Source organism: Eptatretus burgeri, chromosome 9 (assembly GCF_056783735.1).
Source record: "Eptatretus burgeri isolate ZD-2024b chromosome 9, Ebu_testis_v1, whole genome shotgun sequence".
NCBI classification, from domain to species: Eukaryota; Metazoa; Chordata; class Myxini; order Myxiniformes; family Myxinidae; genus Eptatretus; species Eptatretus burgeri.
Window position 1 is genome coordinate 12,674,738 of NC_140969.1, and position 14,058 is coordinate 12,688,795.

The 14,058-nt window shown below is 46.4% G+C and overlaps 1 long non-coding RNA gene across 1 annotated transcript in view; it reads left to right on the top strand.

The window, feature by feature from the left end:
• Positions 1 to 11,146: 11,146 nt before the first annotated feature.
• The window catches only part of LOC147019552 (uncharacterized), a 44,914-nt gene continuing 42,002 nt past the window's right edge, over positions 11,147 to 14,058 (top strand). The window contains exon 1 of the long non-coding RNA XR_015062024.1: positions 11,147 to 11,293. This is a non-coding gene — a long non-coding RNA (uncharacterized LOC147019552). The remainder of the gene's footprint in view (positions 11,294 to 14,058) is intronic.

Consider the following 14,058-nt stretch of genomic DNA (forward strand, 5'->3'; position numbering starts at 1 on the left):
AACGGGGCGTCTCTCCACTCCCACCGCCAACTGCAAGCCACGAAGTCCAGCGCAGCACGAACTTGAAGCGACCAGCTCTCCACTGCTCTCAACTGCCTCCGAGCTCCCCACATCAACTCAACTCCACTGAACTCAACTGCCTTGTCGGCGAGCGAACACGGCTTTTTATAGCCCCAAGGGGAGGGGCCGCTCTGGGCTTCACCACCCGAAATCGGCGCCCTCCCCCTTTTCACCTTTGAACCTTCACCCAGGCTGGATCTGCCCCTTTCACTTCCGATTGGCCAGCTTCTTCAGAGGGTAAGGACTTTTTGATCCGTTTTGCAAGTCGTGCTTGCACGCGGACGTGGTTGAAATCACCGGCTTCACGCGGACGTGGTTGAAATCACCGGCTTCACGCGGACGTGGTTGAAATCACCGGCTTCACGCGGACGTGGTGGAAATCGCCATCAAACGCGGACGTGGGTTGTCGTTGTTATTGTTGTTGTTTTAAAATAAAAGATAGAAAATAATAACACGACCTCAAAGATGCACAGCCCGGCACCGAACAATTCCCGTTATACATTGGTGGGGAAATCTAACCTGGAACACACACTTACCGAAATAACTGATCTTCGGGGAACCTGAATGGTGTTCTGTGAATTTCCACAACCGTGACAATGTATATATATGTGTGTATATATATATATGTATATATATATATATATATGTATATATATATATATATATATATATGTATATATATATATATATGTATATGTATATATATATATATATATATATATATATATATATATATATATATATATATATATATATATATATATATATATATATATATGTGTGTATATATATATATATAGTGTTGTGGTTGACGAAATTCGCAAACCACCATTCAGGTCCCTTAGGTGAGATATCTCTAAGTATATGTGTAGTTAGGCCCAAACCCGTTGTTTTGAGGGAATAAATGTCATTCATTCGGGCTGCGACCCCTCTAGATAGCCGTTTTTCTTTTACTATCTTTATTTTGGACCAGCCGCCATTACTACCACCACCAACCACGTCTCAACAGCCATCACACAACAACCACCAACCGCAATGCCGCTTCACAACCACAGCCACGACCTTTACCGTCACAACTCGCCCTCGCAACCATCGCATCACCGTCATTCCCGCGCCGCTTGTGGGCACCGATACTGGACTCGTGCAGGGCGCGCACCGAGCAGGGGTGCGAAAACACCAGCCTTTCCGAAGAAAACTGATCAAAAACGACTCACGCCCACTTCTGTTCCGTCCTATCGGCGAGCGTGGGGCGATTTGGCCCCGCCTCCAGGTGCGTCGGAGTAATATCGCTATATGCAGATTCATGGATCAAAAAGCATTCACGCCCACTTTTCCTCTGTCCAATGGGGAGCCAGCCAGAGGTAAAGGGTCGAAGGTGAAGGAGCGAGGCCACGGGGGCTATAAAGGGCCGTGTTCGCTCGCCAAAGAGTCAGTTCGGAGTTGAGTTGGGAGTCAAGTTGAGTTCGGAGTTGAGTTGGGAAGAGCCAGTCAAGAGAGGAGTCGGAGAAGGCAGTTGGACGGAGCTGTGGAGAGGTGGCGGCGGCGAAGGCAGTCGAGGGGGTGCTCGTGTCAGAGTCGGGGAGCTGCGGAGAGGAGAGGCCGGCAACGCGACCGAGGTCGTGGTGGAGACGCTCGTCGCGGGACCCAAGCCAGGGAGATATCCTCCTTCCCCCGAGCATCAACAACCCCCTCCTGTTTCCCCCCGCGCTGAGATAGTGCGAGAAGGGGGCCCCGTTCCCACCCCATTCCAGGCACTGTCCGCGAGGCCCGCGAAGTCGGGGCGCCACCGCCATTTTGCGGCTCATCATCAGACAGGTAGGCCCGACGCGGTCTCGGCCCCAGGCCCGGCTGCCCCCATCATCCTTGAGGGTGGTCCTTTTCTTTTGCTTTGAGTATATGTGTTGTCGGCGCCGTCTGTGAAGTAAAACTGTATAAGTGTTGCCGTGTGCTCGGTAGTCGGTGGTAGATCTGCATTGTGTTTTGCTTTTACATTTGCTTTTTGTGTATTATTGTGTGTTTCTTCTTCTTTTACATTTGCTTTTGGTGTAATTGTATATGTGTGCTTTCCGTTCATCGCGAAATAAATGTGCTTTATGTTGAACTGTTTTTCCCGTTTCGCTTCGTCTTTTCCTTTATTGAATCTCCATCTTACTTCACGTAAAGGGTTGGTCGTGGGCTAAAGACGCCCAATAATTAATTGAACCGTCGAGGCCGACGATAACACCGCTCGGTTATCCCGATAGTACGGAACGGGTCGCTTAAAGTGGCCCGTGTCCGAAGTCGACCTGCGGCGAGGTGCGATCGCCCGGTCTACCCTCCGTGTGGGTACTTAGGTAGGTCGAATTTGGCGAGCAACCCTATCCCACGCGGGCGGGCTGCGATTGGCACGATCGTGGTGAGGCCGAAAGGCCCACCCGTGACTAGTTCCCGGCGTTAGTCCGAGAGGGTCACGACGGGATTGTCCGTCCGGTGGGCGACGTGCCGCGATTCGAGTTACGTGGCCGTTCGCACGCCGGCGGGCGCGAATCCGCAACAATATATATATATATATATATATATATATATATATATATATATATATATATATATATATATATATATATATATATATATATATATATATATATATATATATATATATATATATATATATATATATATATATATATATATATATATATATATATATATATATATATATATATATATATATACACACGTATATTGGTTTAGCCCAATCTCTCAATGGTGAAGAATTACTTGAAAAATTCTAGTTGCCGGATCTGAATGTTCACCAAAATATAATCAGTTCGTCCTTGTCACACACCCAACCTGTCGACAAATTTCATCTGGATCCGTCCACAACTTTTTGAGATATCCTGCTCACAGACAAACAAACAAGAAAGACGTTATGCATTGCACGATACTTGCGAAATCCTTGAAACAAATTTGACCTTAAAAATAATTTGTGGTTGAATTCAGTGACCTGATATGCAAATCCTCTTCAAATTTCAAGTCAATCAGATGAAAATTGCTAATTTTAGAAATTTGACAAAGTTGTTGACCTCTGGCTGATGTTGACTTTTTTTTTTTTTAAATCTCAAAGTCAATGGGTTTCTTGTTCGTGACGAGCTCTATCAGGTCGTGAAGCTTCATGAAGATCTGTTTAAAATTGTGACCAATAGGCAATTGACAGACATACAGACAGAATAACGCACCAGATCAACCAATATACTTGTGAATCTTCGATTTTCGCAAGGAACAAACAGGGGTGAACACACAACCTCCGTCCACTTTTGGTGGGGAGGTTCCAAAACGTTCATGAAGATGTGAATTTCTGTTTTTGTTTGTGCTGTACCCTCGTTCAGGCTGGATTTTAAAAATGCAGTCATGTTTTAAATATGACTTTGGAAGTAAATTATTACCATTTTTGATATTAACTCTTTTGATATTGAACCATCATGAGGTTAAAGGTCACAAATGTTAATTACTATTCAATAGATACGATGGCTTTGCCAGGTGCTCGCTGTTTTGATGCGATAGTGCATAATACTCTGGTTGGACATTTACGTGTCCAAATGTTTGTCGCTTTTATGGAAATTTGGTTTGTAAAATGCACAACCTTGGTGCCCTCAAGATCATTCTGTCAATGAGTTGTCCTAAACCTGGCGTTGGCTTAGTGGTTCAGGTGGTTTGCTTAGTGGTTCGGGTGGTTGGCTTGGGATCCTCGGGTCCTGAGTTCAAATCCTGCTTGGTTATTGAATTAATACCAGGTGGGAGGTGTTCTCCTGATGTGGTCATATGACGGGGAACTTGAACAGTGACTCGATGAACTCCGTTTAAACTGAGATGCTGGCTGCCAAGGATTCCAAAATTCAAATGACAAGGCCGAAGGGATACATGAGACATGGTGGAAAATCTCATTTGAAACCCATAAAAAACTGATATCAGATATTACAGTCAGGGTCCAGGCCAAATATTTTGCTTTGAAGGAAACGGCGGATAAAGGAAATGTGTTCGAGATCGTTGTGTGATTAACTTGAGCAACTCGATTACGCAGGAATGGAGTGGAATGCTCCATGACTTGGTCTTATGATCTTGCATGGGTTGTGACCGAGTGATGTCATGATCTTGGACACGCCTCTGGATGGTTTTGGAGTCGGCTCATTTCTCATTGTTCGAGTGTTTTGGTTTTGCATCCTGAAGCATAGTCATCGCATGCCTACCTGACAGTGATATCACCCTGCCTCACAGTTTTTCTTTCCTAGCAATATTTTTGCTTATTATTTACTTGAATCGCAAACTCTCGGGAGATGCCATTTATTGTGTACAATTGCTCAATTTGCTCGATCGAGTCGTCTACCTTCAAATATTCGTGGATCGATTTCAGTCCGAGGTGCGTCCTGTTTGACCCCTCAGCTTCCTGAGTTCTGAGTCGAGTCGTGAGTTTTTAAATTGCGATGCGACTCGAGTCCGAGGTTCTGATTCGAGTACGACTAGCCTGGTAAAATCACGTAAGACATTGATGATGAAGTTACCTTTAATTATATCAATGTTATCACATCTATTGGGCATTTACATGCAAATACCAAAGTAAAGACACATATACCTGCTGTCTTTCATACCATGCTGGTGTTGTATCGACATTGCATTCTTTCTGTTTACTTGACTTTATTTACAAAACTTTCCTCCACTTTTACATAACTATCTACGCATACCGATATAAATGCAAGCTGTGCGATTGTGTCTGAACGGGGTAAATGTCCAAACCACAGCACGTATAATGCTGGATAATACCTCATTTAAGAGCTCTTGGGTCCAGACAGTGCATGCGGAGGTCCAAAAGTGTCGATATTCACACAATTTTGAGTTATCTGCATTTTGTGGCTTGGTTGCACACATGGGCGGTGTATAGGCACAGAGTCGCTGGTTCGCATACGCATTTGAATTACAAAAAAATAAAAAAAATGACCACAAACTATTCAATCAATTTTGTTAACATATAATTACCTTTTCCTCGATTCATTTCACCGAAACATCTTCGCAGACTTAACAGTTCGTGACTATTACGCCGTCAAAGGATGCTCCGATTAAACTCCTCAACGATTCCACACCCTTTTGGGAATGAATTCCTTTACAACAGCCCAGTGGAACTGGGTCATCTGCTCGTGTAATATACTTACATTTGCAAGGTGTCAGCTTAAAGGTTTCAGTTTTGCTCAAAATATTCCACGAGGTCTTCTACGTCCACATGATTGCAAACGAGACCATTGGATGCACCTTGCCTTCGGTGGGCTGCTATATCTTTTGCATCCACGATACACAGTTCGGATTTAGACAGGCTATTGATATAGACGATTAAACTTTAAGATCAGTCAAATTTGCTTCCATCGTGCTCAGTTGGAGAAGACGCCTTTAAGTCCGCACCGTTTCAATTGTTTTCATGACATTGGTTATGTTGTGCTCTTTCTGCAGTTTTCATTTCAAGATGTCACCATGAAAATGTCTCAATGATGACTGGAAACGTTTTATCAAGCTCCCCCGTGTTTTGCTGATTATCGTACCTTCAAGAACCTTCCACAAAAGCCCCCTGGTCCACCCGTCGTTGCAGGTGGCAGCTAATATGGTTCGTTTTGAGAAATCGCATCGTCCGCCGAATTACACTCACAGTTAAGATGCTACACACTAACGCATGCCTTGTTGGTAATTTTCTTTCTGCACAATGATTTCAATCACTCGGCAGGTTGTTTTGGATATTTCTTCAGCGAATTGGAAGCTGTAGGTTCACCTTGTACACGTATCGCAACAAATCGCTGCTTTAGTTTTGCGGCCAGCTGCTTGCATTGTCCTTTGTGCTTTTGGAATTGATTCTATGTTTCGGACAATATCAATTTATATTTTGAAACTGCTTGTCCGGCTGAATGTAACGTCTGAACTTGTTCAAAGGGATTGAGATCAAAGCTAATGTTTGTGCTGAAGCGATAAACCAAGGGGAGGAATGAAAGCAAACCATCTTGAATTCACACATGAGATGACCTCTTCTTTTTGTAGTAATCCAGTCCATGATTCAGCCACCAGTGCATATTTTGCCCGACTTGGACACAATTAGGACAATGGTACTGTTCTAGGTCCATCGCCTCAATCGTCTGAAATAGTCCAACACTTTCCTACGATCGGAGTGGAAAGTGTATTTTCTGGAGTGTACTGGCTGGCACGATGGTTCAGAGGCTGGCACGATGGTTCAGAGGCTGGCACTCTTCATTTTGGGCTGTTCAGTCTGCGTTTGATTCGTGATCTCACTCGAAACTCAAGCTAGTGTTGAGTGGGCAGGCACGAGAGGAGTGGACGTTTCAGAGTTGAAACTGAAAACCAAACCGTTTTGTGCCAGCTTTCTGTCTGAACTCTGAGCCGATGCAATGGAGAGGCAACGTATCCATGATCAGTTCTTAGGTGACAACATCCCCGACTTGTGAAGGGTAAGGGTCGGCCTTAACACGAGTGTGTCTGTGTGTGTGTGTACGTATCCTCCATTACTCTAAAACCATGAAACCTAACAGCCTGAAACTTGGCATGGATGCTCAGTGAACTCCAAGGTAGTTCATGAGTGAAAATTGGGTGTTTGGGTTCAAGGAAACACCCATTTTGAAGACGATTAACAGCCTTATTTAATGATATCCTTCATCAGGCGCATCCTCGGTCACCTTGCTCCTCGCAGGGGTCTTAATTCGCCATGTTTTTTCACCTGCCTTGACTTGGAACAGGCCACAACGGTTTCTTCTGTCACTTTCATCACTCACATCATCGAATGCCACTTCATCATCGCTAAGGATCGCTTGTGCTAGTACTATAGTATTCAAATTAGGAGCTTGGAGCGATTTCATGCGTTATAACGATGCGATTTTCCACGATCGACTCTCATGGACTAATGAAAGGAAGTCGTCGAAATATGATTTCGGTTTTGAGGATCGGATCACATAGACCTCAGTAACTGTGGAAAATCTGGAGTGAAATCTGAAAATGTTAAGAAATCGACGATGTTTTACTTTTTCCTGGTGTGTCGCATTCCCAATTAGCTTGCTGTCGCTTGCCAAGCCAGCCGTTCCTTATCAACCGTTTGGTTGGAGTGCTTGCTTGAGTGCTTCGGCCACTTGGCGAGCGCTTCACAAGCTTCGATCTCGACAGCTTCCATGGGTCGGGCAAAATAAATTATATGATCACAATGAGTAAAAAAATATATAATTGGTAACAAAGCAATGAATCGCCACCTCATGGGAGGATAGCCGAGAGCTACGCACGCTCACTCGAGCTTATCGAGCCTGGGTTCAAATCCGGACCAAGCTATAAACTTTCACAGGCAAGGTGATTCATCATTGTGTGTCCCGTCTCTCGGATGGATGTTAAACTGGGCGTCCTGTCTGCCGGAATTCCCTCCTCTCCTCCTCCCTTTGCCCCCCCCCTTTCTCTCTCCCCCCTTTCTCTTTCCCACCCCTCGACCTCTCCAACCCCTCTCTCTCCCACCCCTCTCTCTCCCACCCTCTCTCTCCCACCCTCTCTCTCCCACCCCTCTCTCTCCCACCCCTCTCTCTCCCACCCCTCGATCTCTCCCACCCCTCGACCTCTCCTCCCACCCCTCTCTCTCTCCCACCCCTCTCTCACTCTCTCTCTCCCCCACCCCTCTACCTCTCTCCCACCCCTCCACCTCTCTCCCACCCCTCCACCTCTCTCCCACCCCTCTACCTCTCTCCCACCCCTCTACCTCTCTCCCACCTCTCTACCACCTCTCTACCTCTCTCCCACCTCTCTACCACCTCTCTACCTCTCTCCCACCTCTCTCCCACCTCTCTCTCTCTCTCTCTCTCTCTCTCTCTCTCTCTCTCTCTCTCTCTCTCTCTCTCTCTCTCTCTCTCTCTCTCTCTCTCTCTCTCTCTCTCTCTCTCTCTCTCTCTCTCTCTCTCTCTCTCTCTCTCTCTCTCTCTCTCTCTCTCTCTCTCTCTCTCTCTCTCTCTCTCTCTCTCTCTCTCTCTCTCTCTCTCTCTCTCTCTCTCTCTCTCTCTCTCTCTCTCTCTCTCTCTCTCTCTCTCTCCCCCACCCCTCGATCTCTCCCACCCCTCGATCTCTCCCACCCCTCGATCTCTCCCACCTCTCTACCTCTCTCCCACCTCTCTCTCTCTCTCTCTCTCTCTCTCTCTCTCTCTCTCTCTCTCTCTCTCTCTCTCTTCCCATCTCTCTCTCTCTCTTTCCCATCTCTCTCTCTCTCTTTCCCATCTCTCTCTCTCTCTTTCCCATCTCTCTCTCTCTCTCTTTCCCATCTCTCTCTCTTTCCCATCTCTCTCTCTCTCTCTCTCTTTCCCATCTCTCTCTCTCTCTCTCTCTCTCTCTCTCTCTCTCTCTCTCTCTCTCTCTCTCGCTCTCGCTCACTCTGTCTGTGTATCTCTCTCTCTCTCTCTCTCTCTCTCTCTCTCTCTTTCCCATCTCTTTCTCTTTCCCACCTCTCTCTCTTTCCCACCTCTCTCTCTCCCACCCCTCTCTCTCCCGCCCCTCTCTCTCTCCCGCCCCTCTCTCTCTCTCCCGCCCTCTCTCTCTCTCCAACCCCTCTCTCTCTCCAACCCTCTCTCTCTCCCACCCCTCTCTCTCTCTCCCACCTCTCTCTCTCTCTCCCACCCCTCTCTCTCTCTCACCTCTCTCTCTCTCTCTCTCTCTCTCTCTCTCTCTCTCTCTCTCTCTCTCTCTCTCTCTCTCTCTCTCTCTCTCTCTCTCTCTCTCTCTCTCTCTCTCTCTCTTTCCCTCTCTTTCCCATCTCTCTCTCTCTCTCTCTCTCTCTCTCTCTCTCTCTCTCTCTCTCTCTCTCTCTCCCACCCCTCTCTCCCACCTCTCTCTCTCTCTCTCTCTCTCTCTCTCTCTCTCTCTCTCTCTCTCTCTCTCTCTCTCTCTCTCTCTCTCTCTCTCTCTCTCTCTCTCTCTCTCTCTCTCTCTCTCTCTCTCTCTCTCTCTCTCTCTCTCTCTCTCTCTCTCTCTCTTTCCCATCTCTCTCTCTCCCACCCTCTCTCTCTCTCTCTCTCTCTCTCCCCACCCCTCGATCTCTCCCACCCCTCGACCTCTCCTCCCACCCCTCTCTCTCTCCCTCCCCTCTCCCACCCCTCGATCTCTCCCACCCCTCGACCTCTCCTCCCACCCCTCTCTCTCTCCCACCCCTCTCTCTCTCCCAACCCCTCTCCTCTCCCCAATCCCTTAATATTCCCATCAGTGAAGCGATGGGTTGTATTTACTAGTATTAAAGAAGCCATGACTGAAATCGTGCCCAAATTCAAAGCAGCCTTAACATTTGTTGATTACAAACAGTGATGTGTCTACGTTACTCTTACCTTACTAAAATTATTAACATGCAATGATGGATGAAAAGATGATCCTTCTTAACTCACCTGGAATGTAGTTCCGGGGAGCTTATGGGATGGCGTGTCGTCTGTCCGTCTGTCTGTCAATCCGTCCATTCATCCGTCTGTCCGTACGTCCGTCAATAAATACTTTCAACTTCTCTGAAACTACACATCCGATTTCGATGAAACTTTACCACAACATTCATCACCCATGACGTACCAAAGTTTGTTCATGGCATGAAAAAAATCGGGGTCTGAGGGGTCTATGGAGGGAGTTTTGTGGTGGGGAGAAGTTTCCCCCTCCAAAGAGATATTTGCTTTCTTTCTCAGAAACGGCACACACAATTCCGTTGAAACTTGACTACAACCTACAACCTTTGGTGTACCAAAGTTTGTTCATCTTTAAAAAGAGCTCAGTCTCGGCGTGCATTCGTCCATCCTTCCTTTCGTCCGTCTGTCTTGCCGTGTGACTATAAGTCTATTATACGTACTTTTGGAATGTACCTTTCGACCCTTTAGACTGCTGAGACCCCTTAGACCTTTGAAGACCCTCTGAGACACTGAAGACCTCAAAAGACCCCAAAAGACCCTGAAGATCCAAAAGACCCTGAAGACCCTCAAAACCTAAAAGACCCTGAAGACCCCAAGGATTAAAAAGACCCTAAACACCTAAAAGTTTCTCAAAAGTCACCAAGGACCCAAAAAGACCCTAAATACCCAAAAATCCCAAAAGACCCTGAAGATCCAAAAGACCCAGAAGTCCCAAAAACACTGAAGACCCCTAAGACCCTTTAGACCCCTTAGACCTTATCATTTCGACACTTTACACCCTTCAGACAGATTAGACACCTTAGACCCTTGACTACTGAGACCACTTGGACCTTCTTATATCACAAATGAAATTTAAAGTAAATATAACATCAGCAATATTACAAATAAATTTGTAGAAAAGCAATGTTTGTATCATGATTGGTGAAAATCATGACAACACAGCAAATCTGTGACGTCAATCTCTGCAACGACGTGTGGAGAGGCGAGCTCAGCGAGACGATCCACGCTCGTGACATAAGAAAAATCAGGCTCTAAGGGGGTGTAAGTGGGTTTGCCCCCCAAAAGAGGTCATCATTAAGAGGACGAGGATATTGGCTCATTTGAGCTTGTTTTGTGTTCGAGGAGCTCTCTTACGAGGAACTTTAACACAGGGAGGAGGCCATTCGGTCCATCAAGCTTCTGCAGTGGTTGCCAACATATGGCTGTTTGTCCATTCTCTATCCTTTTTAAATGCTGAACTTCGAGCAAGGAAGTAGCGCGTGCCATTTTTTAAAGTCTTCGGTGCAACTCGGCCGGGGTTCAGACCACTGATCTCCCAGACACAGAGTGGACGCTCCAACCATTCCATCACCGAGTCCTCCGATTGCACACAATGGGAATCAAAACAAAGAAATTCCCCCTTTATCATAAAGTTTTCAAAGAAAAAAAGAAGACTTCTAGTTTGGTGGCATCAGGAAACTCACCCGTCACTGGTAAGAATGTGACACTGCCTAGAAATTCTTTAATGCCGAAAGGGAAAGCCTCTTAAAAATTCCCATTGGACATCGGATTTCATTCATTAGAAATTGAAAGTTTTTATTTATTTGTATGCAGCCTGTGGCTAATTGGCTGCATCATTTTCTGGGGGCACAGCTGTGCCGCTGATGCAGTGCCCCCTGTTACCAGGAAACAGGCACTCATTTTGCCGACCTCGGAAGGATGGGAGGCCGAGTCAACCCACCTGGCGTTCATTTAACAGCACGATGTGGGCTTGAACTCAAGACCCTAAGATCTTAAGCCAGCCACCACCAAGAAATTAAAGGTGTGAGGTGAGGAATTTCAATGCAATTCCCTTATTACCTCCGCCACATAAGGTGGACTAAGGTTATGTTTTCACTCGCTTGTATGTTACTTGGTAAAAAAAAAAATTTTGTCAAGTATGTTGATCTGTTCCATTTGTTACTTGTGTTGTTGGTTGGTCTTGTGCGTTATTCTGTCTGTCGGTTTGGTTGGTTGTATGTCAATTACCTACAGGTCACAATTTTAAACCGATATTAATGAAACTTCACCACATGGGAGAGTTCGTCATAAACAAGAAGCTTATTGTTGTGGAGGTCAAAAGGTCAACATAGACCAAATGTCAACAACTTTGTCAACTTTCTAAAATCCTCAATTTTCATCCGATTGACTTAAAATTTCGAACAGGCCTTTCATATCAGCTCACTGAATTCAATCACCAATTATTTTGAGGTCAACAGAGGCCAAAAGGTCAACATTGGCCGAATTTCTAAAACCCTCAATTTTCATCCAATTGACTTGAAATTTGAAGAGGATTTGGATAGCAGGTCATTGAATTCAACCACCAATTATTTTTGAAGTCAAATGATCAACATAGGCCTTATTTGAAAATTAAGAGACAGGGCCAAAAAGCTAAAAACTATACTTACAAGGTCTGTCTTAAAAGTAATGGGACTGAGCCTGCTGTGTGCTCCACTTACACAACTTGAATGAACGGGTTGGGTCACAGTCTTTCGCAAAATTTCAGCAATCTATATGATTGGTGATGGTTGACTGCGCTCATTGTGTGATTTTTTACAGCTCGTGCTTTACACGTGGTCAAGTCTGAGTGGTCGCGCTGAGTCGTGAGCAGAGAGCCAATCTGAAGTTTCTTGCCAAGCTTGGCAAAACACCTTCCGAATCCTTCGCAATGCTGCAGCAAGTCCTCGGGGAAGAAACGATGTCACATACACATGCATTTGAATGGCACAAGAGGTTCAAAGAGGGACGGGAGGAGGTTGAAGACTATCCACGGTCTGGAAGACCTTCAACGAGTAGAACGGCAGACAACATCGAGCGTGTGAAGCAGATGGTGCGCGCAGATCATCGACTCACGGTGCGGATGATTGCTGAGGAACTTTCCATCAACAAGGACACTGTCTGGAGCATCATCATTGAAAATCTCAAAATGCGCAAAGATGGTCCCTAAGCTGTTATCCGAGGACCAGAAACAGCAAAGAGTCACTGTCTGTCAAGACATTATCGAGCGCATCGAGGACGATCCCGATCTGCTGGGGAGAGTCATTACTGGCGATGAGTCGTGGATATTCGAATACGATCCCAAGACCAAACGGCAGAGTCGTCGGTGGAAAAGTCCGGCATCGCCAAGACCAAAGAAAGCAAGGATGTCAAAGTCGAAGGTCAAGGTGATGCTCATCGCGTTTTTTGACATCAAGGGCATCGTCCACTTCGAGTTTCTACCACAGGGTCAAACAGTGAATCAATACGTGTACAAGGAGATCCTCCGGCACCGAATGAGATCAGTCTGGGACAAGAGGAGGGATCTGTGGGAGAACAACGCCTGGGTGCTCCACCATGACAACACCCCTGCTCACAGTGCCCTGAGCATCCGACAGTTTCTGGCGGAGAGGAACGTGCCAACTCTGGAGCAACCTCCGTATTCACCAGACTTGGCCACTTGTGATTTTTTCTTATTCCCCAAGCTCAAGGGGGTGATCAAGGGGACCCAATTTCCTGATGCGGAGGCCATCAAAAGGGCCGTGACGCCGGAGCTCCGGAGGATTCCAGAAGAAGCCTTCCGGGGGTGCATCAAAGCGTGGAAGAAGAGGATGGACAATTGTGTGAGACTGGAGGGAAACTATTTTGAAGGGGACAAGCTGTGATTTCAATATATTTTTTGGACTAAAACTTCTGTGAAGTCAGTCCCGTTACTTTTTAGATGGACCTCATACATACATACATACATACATACATACATACATACATATACATATATATTGTTGCGGATCGGGGGTGGCGGGATTCTCACCCGGTCCTAGGCGCCACCCTCACCACCACCGTCTCCGGGGTTTATAACGCCGGCCGGCTCAGCACAGGCCTCGGGTTATGTGCCTTCAATCGCGATACCAGCGTAATCCTTGTACGTTGCCAGTTGGGGAAGTAGAACCCCTGGTTACAGACTGCTTTTGTCAGAGACCGAGCGGAGTCGACCAGTTTGTAACCATTTTTTTGGTGTTATATGCCAATCGAACGCATCGTTCCTCGACGCGACACAAATTAATCAATAGTGGCAACTTCATACGAATTAACCAGATTTATTGGGGAACATCGGGGATCACAACACAAGCAAAATTCACGACAATGGTTTTATTAACAATCCTCAACCCGTTCTTAACTGGGGAACCATGGACTAAAGGTTTCGAGGGGGTCGCTACCGAAATATGCCTTAGACAATGTGCAGACAAAGACAGACAGATAAACAGCATGCAAGACAAGACAGAATACTTGGTGAGGTTTCATGGACGAGAGGACAGTGTCAAAAGGCACGAATGTCACTCGCAACAGGCGGATGTCCACGGATTCGAACTCCCAGCTCAAACCACGCCGCGTGGCAAAATGGTGCTTGTCCTTTTGTCGCAGACCTCACGCACGTGGTCTCCGCGCGCTCTGGCCCCACGCAATGTCGACGGCACAAGTCCGCCAGATCAACGATGGGCCTCAGCCGATCTCTCTCCAGGGTTCAGCATACAAATCCAGGCCTGGCCCATTCAGTGGTTCACCAGACAAGGCTCAAGTC